We start from the raw sequence: 11,611 nt of genomic DNA on the forward strand, positions 1-11,611 counted from the left end.
CTGAGCCTCAATGTATATATATCAGTGTGTCCCACATTTCTCTTGAGACTGTACATTTTTCTTCACTATTTTTCTCTTTGTTCTTTGACTTGCCTAATGACTATCCATCAGTCTTCAAGTTCATATATTCTTTTTTTTTTGCCAGATCAAATTTTTGGTTACCCTCCTAAAGTGAATTTTTAATTTTAGTTATTTTATTTTTCAATCCAGTGTTTCCATTTGGCTCTTTTAAATTATTTCTAGGTCTTTATTGATATTTTCTATTTAATATGACATATGTCCTTTACTTCTTTAACTATGATTTCTTTTAGTTCTATAGGTAAGTTTAGAGTTGCTACCTCAAAATCTTTTTATAATAAATCTAATAGCTTGTCTTTCTCATAGTGTATGGGTTATACTTTACTGTTTCTTTTTTCCTTCATAATTATATTACAGCATTTTAGATGTTGCAGTAACTCTAGTTTTCTGTCCTTTTTTTTTACTATTATTTGCTGGTTTATTTGTTTAATGACTGACTGTAATACTTTAGTGATATCTCTCTCTCCTCCCTTCCCCATATTACTGTTAACTTATGATGTTGTTCTTCATGGAGGCACAGATTTGGGTATGCCTTCAGACCCTGGGTTGACAGTAAGATTTTCTTCTTTTTTATTTGACAGTGATAGATACTCCACTACTTGCACGATGATTGCTCCATTGTTTTCAACAATGCTACATGGCATACATTGTTCTACAAATAGATCTCATCAAATTCTGGTTCCTTTAAAAAATAAGTTTATGAGGCTAGTGTTTGATATTTGTATTGACTCCAGGAAGGCTTTTGCCAGTTGTTTTCTTCCCAGGTTGTCTTCCACAAATTAAACAACCTCTGGATCAGTCTGTACAGTATTTTGAATCTTCTCCTAATTTGCTTTCATGGTCACCTCTACTGTTCTTGAAAGTGACCTAAGGCCTGAATTTACCCACTCTTTCTTATTTGTTTTTTGAAATTTATTTGGAAAGAGATTAAAAACTGTCTATTTTGCAGCCTACTCCCCATCCCCCAGGTAAAATCTTTGATCTGGGGCTCTGAAGCCGGGACTGGGGACCATGGCAAACTTTTTTTTCTGACTAGCATTCATACATGTTCCAAGAGCTGACTTCTCAGTTGTAGTGAGGTACAGCAGCTTAAGGTTCTCTGAGCTTATTATACTTGGCATGGAAACCCCATTTTATGAGTTTGGAGAAGGGTAATTAGGGTTGCAGTACTCTCAGACACTTTCCTGCAGGGTAGGGCCTCTACTCGATGAGAGGGAGTTGGGTACAAGAAGGGAGTCCTCACTTCTTGTGTATACTCACTTGGAATTTAACTTCAGCATCAAATAGTGTTACCAGCTGCCTCGCCCAGGAACCCTTCCTAGATGCAGGCTGAGTGGATTTGCATGCCCATCTGCCTAAGAAATAAGCAGAAGTTGAAAAAAGTAAAAAGGAATTTTATGCAATTTAATCAAATAGCAGAAGGAGGGTGCTATTTGCAGAAGCAGTTACAATTTACAGAAACAAAAGCCTGTGATATACATGGGCAGATTATGTTAGACTGTGTCAGGTCAGGCAGGGGGCAATCTCCACTTAGTTTTCTTGGCCTCTATCACATGGGGACATTCAGCCCTTGAGTATCCACACAGCATGAGAAAGTTGCTCTCAATTTCAGAGGGGCCCCCAACTTTAGTCTGTTTCAATAGTTGAGAATAGGATCAGAAATTCTGACATCTAAATTAAAAAAAGAAGAAAAGAAAGAAAGAAGAGAAATGCTAATATCTTACTTCTCCCAGGAAGAAAACGCTCTGACTGTGAGTTGGAGGGTGGTGGCTGGGAGAAAAACCCTGTTATTGTCTACTGTAGTCGGAGCGGAATCTCTACCTCGTTAATCTGGGTGGGGGAGGAAAGGGAGTGATCTTTTAGTTAAGTACCACATAGTCTTGCTTTTCCTGCCATATTTTCATAGATTTTCTTGAGTAGGTGGTTTATTTTTTTCCATTTTCAGAGACTTTAAAAGGTTGTGTTCTTATAATTTTCATCACTTTCAGTGGGGAATAAGTCAGTGGACCTCCTCATGCTGTCATGCTGGAAGTCAATCTCCTCAACCTGTTATTATTTTTTAGAACTGAAAAATATGTCTTGTCGCTTTTCCATGTCGATAAATACAGATTTATACCAACATTTGTAATAGTTATGTCATAATAATTCTATGGCTACTCCATCATTTTTTGCACCCAATTTCATACTGATGTGCATTTGGGTTGTTGTTCTTGTTTTTTTTTTTTTGCCAATATTTTAATATCACAATTTACATTTCAATGGGAATTCTGGTACATACACACATATACCTTCACATCTTTGTTATTTCATTAGATTAAATTCCCTGAAGAGAAATTACTAGGTCAAATTGAATTTCTTTTTCAGATTATTATGCTAATTCATATTTCTCCCTAAATTTTACTGACCTGTCTTTTCTGCTAGGGTCTAAGCAAACTCAATTCCTCTGGTTGGTGAGAAGCAACCTAGAGGGAGTCCCATCTTTTGCATACTGTACATTCTAGGATGCTCCCATATTCAAAATTCTATGTTGCCAGGGCTGAAGATGTAATTGAGTGATAAAGTGCTTGCCTAGCCTGTGGACCTAGGTTCAATCCCCAGAAACACACACAACACATACACAGACACACATACACACACACACACACACATAATTACACTGCCAATTTCACCCCCAGCTTACCTGTGAAGAGAGAACAAATCATGTACAAATGAGTAAAAATTGATTTAAGACACTAGCTACAAATATAGGATCAGGATCTAGGCAGTATGAGTTCAAAATACACCTCGAATACCAGTTATATGACATTTGACAATATTTCAGTGCTCCAATTCTTCATCCAAAACGTAGTGACATGTTTAAAAAACAGAAGTAGGAATTAAGAGATCAACCAATTAAATGCACTGTATAGACTTTGATTAGATCCTTATTTAAACAAAACTCCATATGTAAAGATGTTCAGAGGGGACTGGGGATATATAGCTCAATGGTACAGCACTTGCAGAGTGATGTACAAGGCCCTCCTTTCAATTCTCAATATCTCAAAAAACAAACAAAGATGATCAGAGGAACAACTGGGAAATTTTTCATATAGGCTGTGTATTAAAAGATATTAAAAAATAATTACAAACTTTGCTGTGCGTATAATAATATTGTGCATACATAGGAAAATATCTTAATTTTGCTGAGATGCTGTTAAAGTGATGAAGGCTAAACTGTTATGATGTGTTGTTTTAGTCAGCTTTTTTGCTGCTGTGAACAAAAGACCTGAAAAGAAAAACATAGAGGAGGAAAAATTTATTCGGGGCTCATGGTTTCAGAGGTCTCAGTCCATAGATGGTCAACTCCATAACTCTGGGCCCAAGATGAGGCAGAAGGTTGTGCCAGAGGAAAGCAGCTCAGAAAGCAGAGGGAGAGCTCTATCCACCAGGGGCAAAATGTAAACCCAAAAGGCATGCCCCCAGTGACCCACCTCCTCCAGCCATACCCTATCTGCCTACAGTGAATTATTAATTCACCAATTGGGTTAAGGCTCTCATAACCCAATTATTTCACTTCTAAACTTTCTTGCACTGTCTGATACATGTGCTTTTGAGGGATATCTCATACACCTCGTAACATGTATAATTTAAAATACTTTTGAAAGAAACATGAAACAAACATGATAAAATACTAACAACTGCTAAATCTAGATTAGGGATATATGAGATTTATCATTTTTTAAACTTTTTTAACTTTTAAAACTCATTGAAAATAATTTGTAAAAAAAAATAAATTATTGTGGTTTCTGGAACCAGCTGCCTCAATTCAAAGACAAGCTCTGCAAGCTTCTTAGTTCTGTGACTTTGGGCAAGTCATTTGATCTCTCTGTGCCTCAGTTTTTTCATCTGTCAAATTAGAGATGATTTTAACAAGATGAATATGAATGGGTTGTGCAATAAATGCCCAAAGTGGTGATTCTCACAAAAGAAGTGCTCAGTCAAGTTTGGTGTTACTTACGTATTTTCACTATGCTTCCTGGATAACTCAGTTTAACTAAATTCAATGAGGTTTAGAAATGTGCCAAGCTGTGTTCTCGGGTTTATGCCTAAATGTAAACCCTGGGACAAAACTTTCTCCCAAAGCTGTATTCACTGTACACTGGGTCCTAGGAGGAATGCAGGCTTGAAAAATCTCAAACCCCTCTTCTCTTGCAGCTGCTGCTCAGACCAGTAGAGGGAGAAGTTTGGAAAGAAGTACCTCACTGTGATAAATGCACAGGATTAAGAGGTAGTGGAAGATAAAAAGTAGCAAAGATAAATAGCATCAGATTCCAGAGGAGGGATTTATACATAATGTTCAACCTGAAATGACCAGACCTTTGTGGATCAACTTCCTAGTCTCAATAGGGGAATGAAACATTCTTCCTGTGCTCCTTACACCCTGAAGAATGTCAATTTGCATTCTGCAGAAGCATCTGAGTTCCCAAAAGCATGGATTCAGAATGCACAAGGTGGCTTTCATTTCTTATCTATCTGCTACTGTCAAAATGCTAGTCTAGGGCTCATACTGTGAATTAAAATTCAGTCAAATTCTTAAAAACATGCCAGAGCCCTCAAAAATCCCATTCCTTTTTACCCTTTTAACAAATTTTAAAATATTGTACAATATATTATTGATGAGTATAGGTAACTTATTGAATAACAGATCTCTATAGCTTGTTCGTCTTGCTTAACTGAATCCATGTTTATTGATTCCCCATCCCTCTTCCCACCAATCCTCATAACTACCAACACATTCTTATGATTCTATACATTTGAGAATTACAGATACTGCATATAAGTGGAAACGTGAACTATTTGTCTTTCTGTGACTAGCAAGTTCAATTAGCATAATTCCCTCAGGTTTTGTCCATGTTGTCACATATTTTAGAATTTTCTTCTTTTTAAAGACTGAAGAGTATTCCATTGTATGTTCTCCAGAGGCAACAGCCTCATTTCCTTCAAAAGTTGCTACTATTCCTTATTAGTTTCTCATGCATGCTTTTTCACCAGATTGTTCACTCTCTTTGAACAAACTCCAATATGTACACCAGTATGGAATCCCTTTACACTAAACAAACAAACAAACAAAACTTATGGCTACCAAGATTTAGCTATGTGGATGGGAAAGTCCCTGACCCAACAGGCAAGAGTCTTAGATCTTAGATTCAGCTCTGTCACTGCTTCACTGGATGATTTCAAGTAGAACTCTTTCCTTTTTTTTGTGCCTCAGTTTCTCCAATTACAGAAAACATAGACTTTGACCTGTGAATACTCTCATAGAAAATTCCATGACTCTGTCTATGACAAAAAACAGATGGAGAATGAGGGGCTGGCTTTGTGGCAGGAGTCTCTAGGTCAAACCATTTTTCTCTTCTGCTCTAGAAAAGCCCCTGCTCCCTGGTTTGTCCTTCCTGAGAAATACTGACCTGCAACTATTTTCACACTTGCTTCAGAGCCTTGGAATCTCAGCCTGGCAGCTTAACTGTTAGGTGATGGCTGCAAAAGTCCAAATTTCCAGATGGTAAATCAAGTGAAGCTGGGGAAATCAGACTAAAAACTTTTTTGACACTTCCACAGGAGGAAAGATTTATAAGCTAAACTGAAAGTTCCTGCACCCAAGGAGCTTTTGGATGTGGGCTTAGACCCAACAACAGAACAATTTGTCCATTATACATTAAAACACCTAGAAATCTAGCATAGACCCCCAACACAGAACAATTTGTCCATTATAAATTAAAATGCCTAGAAATCTACCTTCCAGACCCTATTTTTTCTAGAGGCTCAATTCTATCTCTATGTCATTTTATTTTAATCTCTGATTTGGTTAGAATGGATGGGTTGGAATTCAGACCTGGAAAGCCTATGTAGCAGAGTGCCTTTACCTGACATGGTATAAACACCCTCTCCAACTTTTAGTCCAGACAAATTGTATAGACAAGACAAGATGGCATTCTCTCTGCTTTTCACTGTTGATTCTGGAAATAATGCCCAAAACAGAACTCTGAAACCAAAGAACTCTGAAAAGTGGTAAGGGGTATTGGGAACTGACGTGAAACTCTAGCACTGAAGGAACAGTATAGTTGCAGGGTTGCAGTCATAGATTTCCCTACTTATTAGAAATGGACTGATACGTGTTGGGGATGTAGCTCAGTGGTATAGCATTTGCCCAGCATTTGTGAGGCCCTGGGTTCAATGCTCAACAAGTGAAAAAAACAAAGGACCAATTATTCAAAAGCCACAAACTACTAAAATTCAACTTACATGAAACAGATAATCCAACTAATTATCAGTCATCAAAGAAATGGATTTCAGAATTTAAAATCTCCTGAAAAATATGTCTCTAGGCACATATTGTTTCACTTGGGATTATACCATATAGTTAAAAAATTATGCTAATTTCACAAATCTATCCCAGAAGTAGAAAAATAGGGAATACTTCCCCACACATTTTATGTGTTCGGTATTACCCTGACACTAAAACTAAAGGCTGTAAATAAACAAAGAGAAAACTATTGACAAATATATCTCAGGAATTTAGACATAAATATTATCAGTGCAATATTAGCAAACTGAATCCAGTGATGAATAAAATTTATACACAATAAGTCATGTTAGGTTTATTTCATGTATAGAATCATGAATTAATATTTGCAAATCAATAAAATGAACCATATCAACATAGTTTAATATTTTCAAGTCAATGATGAACTATATCATATATACATGAAAATGTGGGTATGTATGGATAGGTGATAGAATGTAGGTATTAATTGCAGTATTCTTTCAACATTTTTGTTTGAAATTTTCCAGAATATTTATTTATTTATTTATGTGTGTCACTGGGGATTGTACTCAGGGGCACTCTACCACTGAGCTGTATCCCCAGCCCTTTTCTATGTTTTATTTTGAGACACGGTCTTGCTAAATTGCCTATTGCTCAAACTTGTCATCCTTCTGCCTCAGAAACAAGTATCTGGGACTATAGTTATGACCACCGTACCCTGCTGGCATTTCTTCTTCTTATTATTATTATTTAGTACTGGGGATTGAACACAAGGGCACTTTACCTCTAAGATCCCCGGTATTTTTTCATTTTTTTATTTTGAGACACAGTCTCCCTAAGTTACCTGGGCAGGGCTTGAACTTTATGATCCTCCTGATCCAGCCTCCCCAGTCACTGGGATTATAGGTGTGTACTACCATACCCCATTGCATTACTTATTCTGAAAAGTTATTTTAGGGAAGTTGACTTCTATGGGCATTGTTTTTCCTCATTCCTAAAATGAACATGAACATCTATCTTCAGAAAGGTCTAGAAGCTCAGTTTGAAAAGTAGTAGGTCCTTTTAAGCATAAAGTATGGAGGTTCCACATGCTGAGTTCACAAACATTACTATCTATCTAATGAGTGCAATTGTATGTCTCTGCTACAAGGTGGGGCAGCTCTATCTTCAGCCTGAGCAGGAGAAATTTACAAAATGTCAGGTGGCCTCAAATTCTGGAATTTGTGGAAAGAGAAGAAGCAGAGAAATTGGTGCTAAAATAACACTTCCTGCATAGAGCGAGGGGCCCCTAAGCCCCCGAATAACTCTCTCCTTCAGTTGGAAAATCTGTTAAAGGCTTTAATCTCTTTTGATGGATGGTAGGACCATGGTTAAGACTGGGCTCCATAGGCAACTAAAGTTTTATTATTATTATTATTATTATTATTATTATTATTATTATTTGGTATTGGGGATTGAACCCAGGGGCACTTACACTGGGCCATATCCTCAGCTTTTTTTATTTTGAGATAGGGTCTCACTAAGTTGCCAAGGGTGTCGCTAAGTTGCTGAGATTGGTTTTGAACTTGCGATCCTTTTGTCTCAGCCTTCTAAATTGCTGAGACTACAGGCATGTGCCAGAGTATCAGGCCTTAAATTCAATCATCTGAATCATCACAAATCATGTTCCTCCTACTAGACACTACCAGCTGAATAATTCATTTTTATCTTAAAGGCAGTCTGTTCCTCATTCAGGGGACTGATTTTAGAAAGGTCTACCTTATACCAAACTGGAATCTGTTTGCACTGGTCAGTACCCCTTGATAAAAGCAAGCCCCTCCTAAATAGGAAGACAGAAAAATCCATTCTCCAGTGGGTTTTCTGCTTCTAACCCCTACTTAGACTTTTTCTTGGGACCTCATTTCCAGCCCTTCCCCAGTTTATGGGCATTCTAAGTTGGTCTATAGTGCATTAAGACATAGGGCTCAGGACCAAAACCCAGTATTCTGGTAAGTTTTGTCTCCTTCCTCTGGTTCAGATTCTGAATATTTCTAAGAATTCAAATGTTCATGGTTAGGCCTATCTTGTGATGTTTTCAATACCCATGATTGTGGAACACAAAGTCTAAGTAGGGGGAATGACTCTGAAACCAGACAGCCGCTACAAGTAGCATGCAAGCATTAAGTGCCTTTCGCTTGTCTCTTTCCCACAGGGTGGGCCTCTGGAAACAGGAAGCAATGGTAACATTGCGCATGCGTCCCTCACAGAGCCCCAGAACGCTGCGGCACCACCCACTCAGCCACAGCACTTCCTGCATAGAGCGGAGGGGCCCCTGAGCCCCCAAGCTTCCGGACGCTCAGGGCTGCAATCTCCTTCCTGTCTGCTGGCGGGATGGGAGGGGCCGAGCCTGAGAGTCCGCGGCTAGCCGCTGAATTCTTCACAGGGGAGGGCTCACCCACAGTGTGTGAATTCCCGCCTATTTCTCCTCACAGGGTCTGGTTTGTTTAGCGCCTCTTCTTCCCTATTATACCTCTAATAACACTTTTCATGCTAAAAAGGGAGGGAGGAGAAACACGAATGCAACACGATTTGCTTAACCCGGTTCAAAATCTTTTGGGTAAGAAGGGAAGAGTGGACAGGAAGCAACTGCAGTTTTAAAAGAACAAATACACACTTTAGCCTCTGCAGTTTTTCCGTTTGAATTGTCACACCAGTTAGTCACAACCACAGCATGTTTTATGTAGCACATAAAAGAAGATAGATGTAAGGAACACTTGCTTTCTTTTTTCAAAGAGTTCACAGACAAGGATAGAAGACCTGAAGGAGAAACAGATCTGCATACTAATCGATTATAATACAGTATAATCACTGTTCTTTAAAAATGGATTAACTAAATTTAAGAGGAATCAGCTACTTCACCCTGGGAAAGTTAGGGAACATTTCAGATTTAAGATAATATTTAGCTGGGCACAGTGGTGCACACATATAATCCCAGATACTGGAGTCTGGAGGTGCTGAGTCAGGAGGATGACAAGCTGAAGGCAGCCTGGGTACATTATTGAGACCAGGTCAAAAAATTAAAAAATTCAGGAATGCAACTCAGTGCTGGATTACTTGCCTAGCAAGGGATAGGCCTTAAGATTCAATCCTCCTTACAACAAAACAACAACAACAACAAATTTTTGCTCTGGATCCACCCTGGCTCTCTTTTTCTTTAGTGCTAGGTATTGAACCCAGGGCCTTGTGAATGCTAGACAAAGTACTTTACCACTGAGGTACCTCCCCCAAATGTGCTTTCTGTTTTGTTTTTTTCCTGGTGCTGGAAATAGAACCCAAGGCTTGGTGCTTGCTAGGAAAACACTACTAGTGAGCTACACTCCCAGACCTACTGTGGGTTTGAAACAGCTTGCCAGACATAGAAGTAGGGATACAATATACCAGTATAGTTGTCCCTTTGTTGGGGACAGATGAATGAAAGGACATAGCAAATGAAAGGCACAGTGATTTGTAATTGACACATTAACTAGGATATATGTCAAAAGGAGGTAGGAAAAGGATAGAAAGAGTGAATATAGATAGGATATTTGGGATCTAATTTTGATGCTACACTAAGAAGTCGGCTTCATCTTGTTGATAATTGGGAGTATTAGATTCTTTTTAGAAAAGTGACATAAAATGGAAGTGTAGAGGATAAATGGGAAGTTGAAGCAGAAACCATAAAAGGGAATTTTGTTAAGTATAAACAAAATCTAAATAAAACAAAAAAGGAAATAAGTATGTAAATTAAAAACACATAAAAGTATACAAGAAAATTCAAGAAATGGGTACCTAAAACACAAAATTCTAGTCATAAATTGTCTCAACTGACCCAATGCCTGGCTGTATAGACTGAGCTGGTGGTGAAAATGGCTCAGATAGCTTTTAATTCTGTCAACCAATGCATATTAAGAAACTATTATACTTCTGGGGACATGCTGCGCAACTTGGGTTTTAGATATTAGACTTGATTATTCCCCTATGCCAGATTAACATTAATCCCCCCTACACCTTGTTCCCCGAACTGGATGTTGGAAGAAAAGTACTAGACCAAAAATCAGATTAGTACCAGTTGTCACTTACATTTTCTGTGTGACCTTACGCAATTCTTTTCCCCATTCTGGGGCCCACTATCTTCATCAAAACAAAGGAAGGTTGATATCATCTTTAAGGACCTTTCCTAACCTATCTTACAATTTTCTGTATAAGTAATACAGATACACTGAGTGCTACATAAATTCTGAGCAGAGATAGAAATCACATGGGCAGGGCTGGTCAAGGAAGGGTAGTTGGAGGAATGAAATATGAAAAGCCAGGGTTTTTATATTTTTTTTTCTTTTCCTACACAGAAGAGCCAAAAAGGGCAGGAACACTGGTACTTAAAAGTATACTATAGTAGGAAAACAGAATTTGGAGTTGGTTGAGCCTGGAGAGGAATCCTGGCTCTGCCACTATTCTGGGACTTTTCAGATTCCTTTCTGTAAAAGCAGGAGAGTAATAATACTTCCTTGACAAGGTTCTGGGAGTATTTACGAATTACAATGCTCAGTATAATGCTGAGAGGAGATGTCCTATATATGACTTTTTTCTTCCTTACCTTTTTCCTGTGCCTCTCTGCTTCATGGTTTATTCTGATGCAGGGCTGGGCGTTCAGCAAGTTCTCCATCAACACTGGCCTGTTTATGATTCAGTTTGAAGGCTCAGGCAGCAGTGAAGCCTATGGAGGAACCTAAACTGTTTTTAAAATAGTAAGTGGGTATGTGTGGTTCAGAGTGTAAATGTTCTCCCAGTACCATAACATTAATTCATCAAATTAATCAATTCATCACGTAAACAAGGTCCCTGCTGTTACTCATGGCTTAGCAGGAACTGGGTGTTCTTGCTAACAGGGGGAGGTAGATTATCATAACAACAACTAATTGAAATTCATAGAATCTGGAACTGAAAATATGACCCTTTGTGATATTTTCTAAATAATAGTAACAATTTCACACAATAAACATCACATTGAGAAGGAGGGCCTACCCTGTGGCCATGAGCTGCTGCATTCACAAGGAGTTTGTGCTGGAAAAAGCAAAACAAAACACCAACATCAACAGTAACGAAACAGGCAGGAGTTCTACTATCTGAATATAAATGGATGAAAGGCTAAAGTCATGTTTCAGGCTGGGGAATTGGGTGCATGGTGGGGTGCAATGGATGGTGGGAGAGAGT

This window comes from Ictidomys tridecemlineatus, chromosome X (genome assembly GCF_052094955.1).
Source record: "Ictidomys tridecemlineatus isolate mIctTri1 chromosome X, mIctTri1.hap1, whole genome shotgun sequence".
Classification (NCBI taxonomy): Eukaryota; Metazoa; Chordata; class Mammalia; order Rodentia; family Sciuridae; genus Ictidomys; species Ictidomys tridecemlineatus.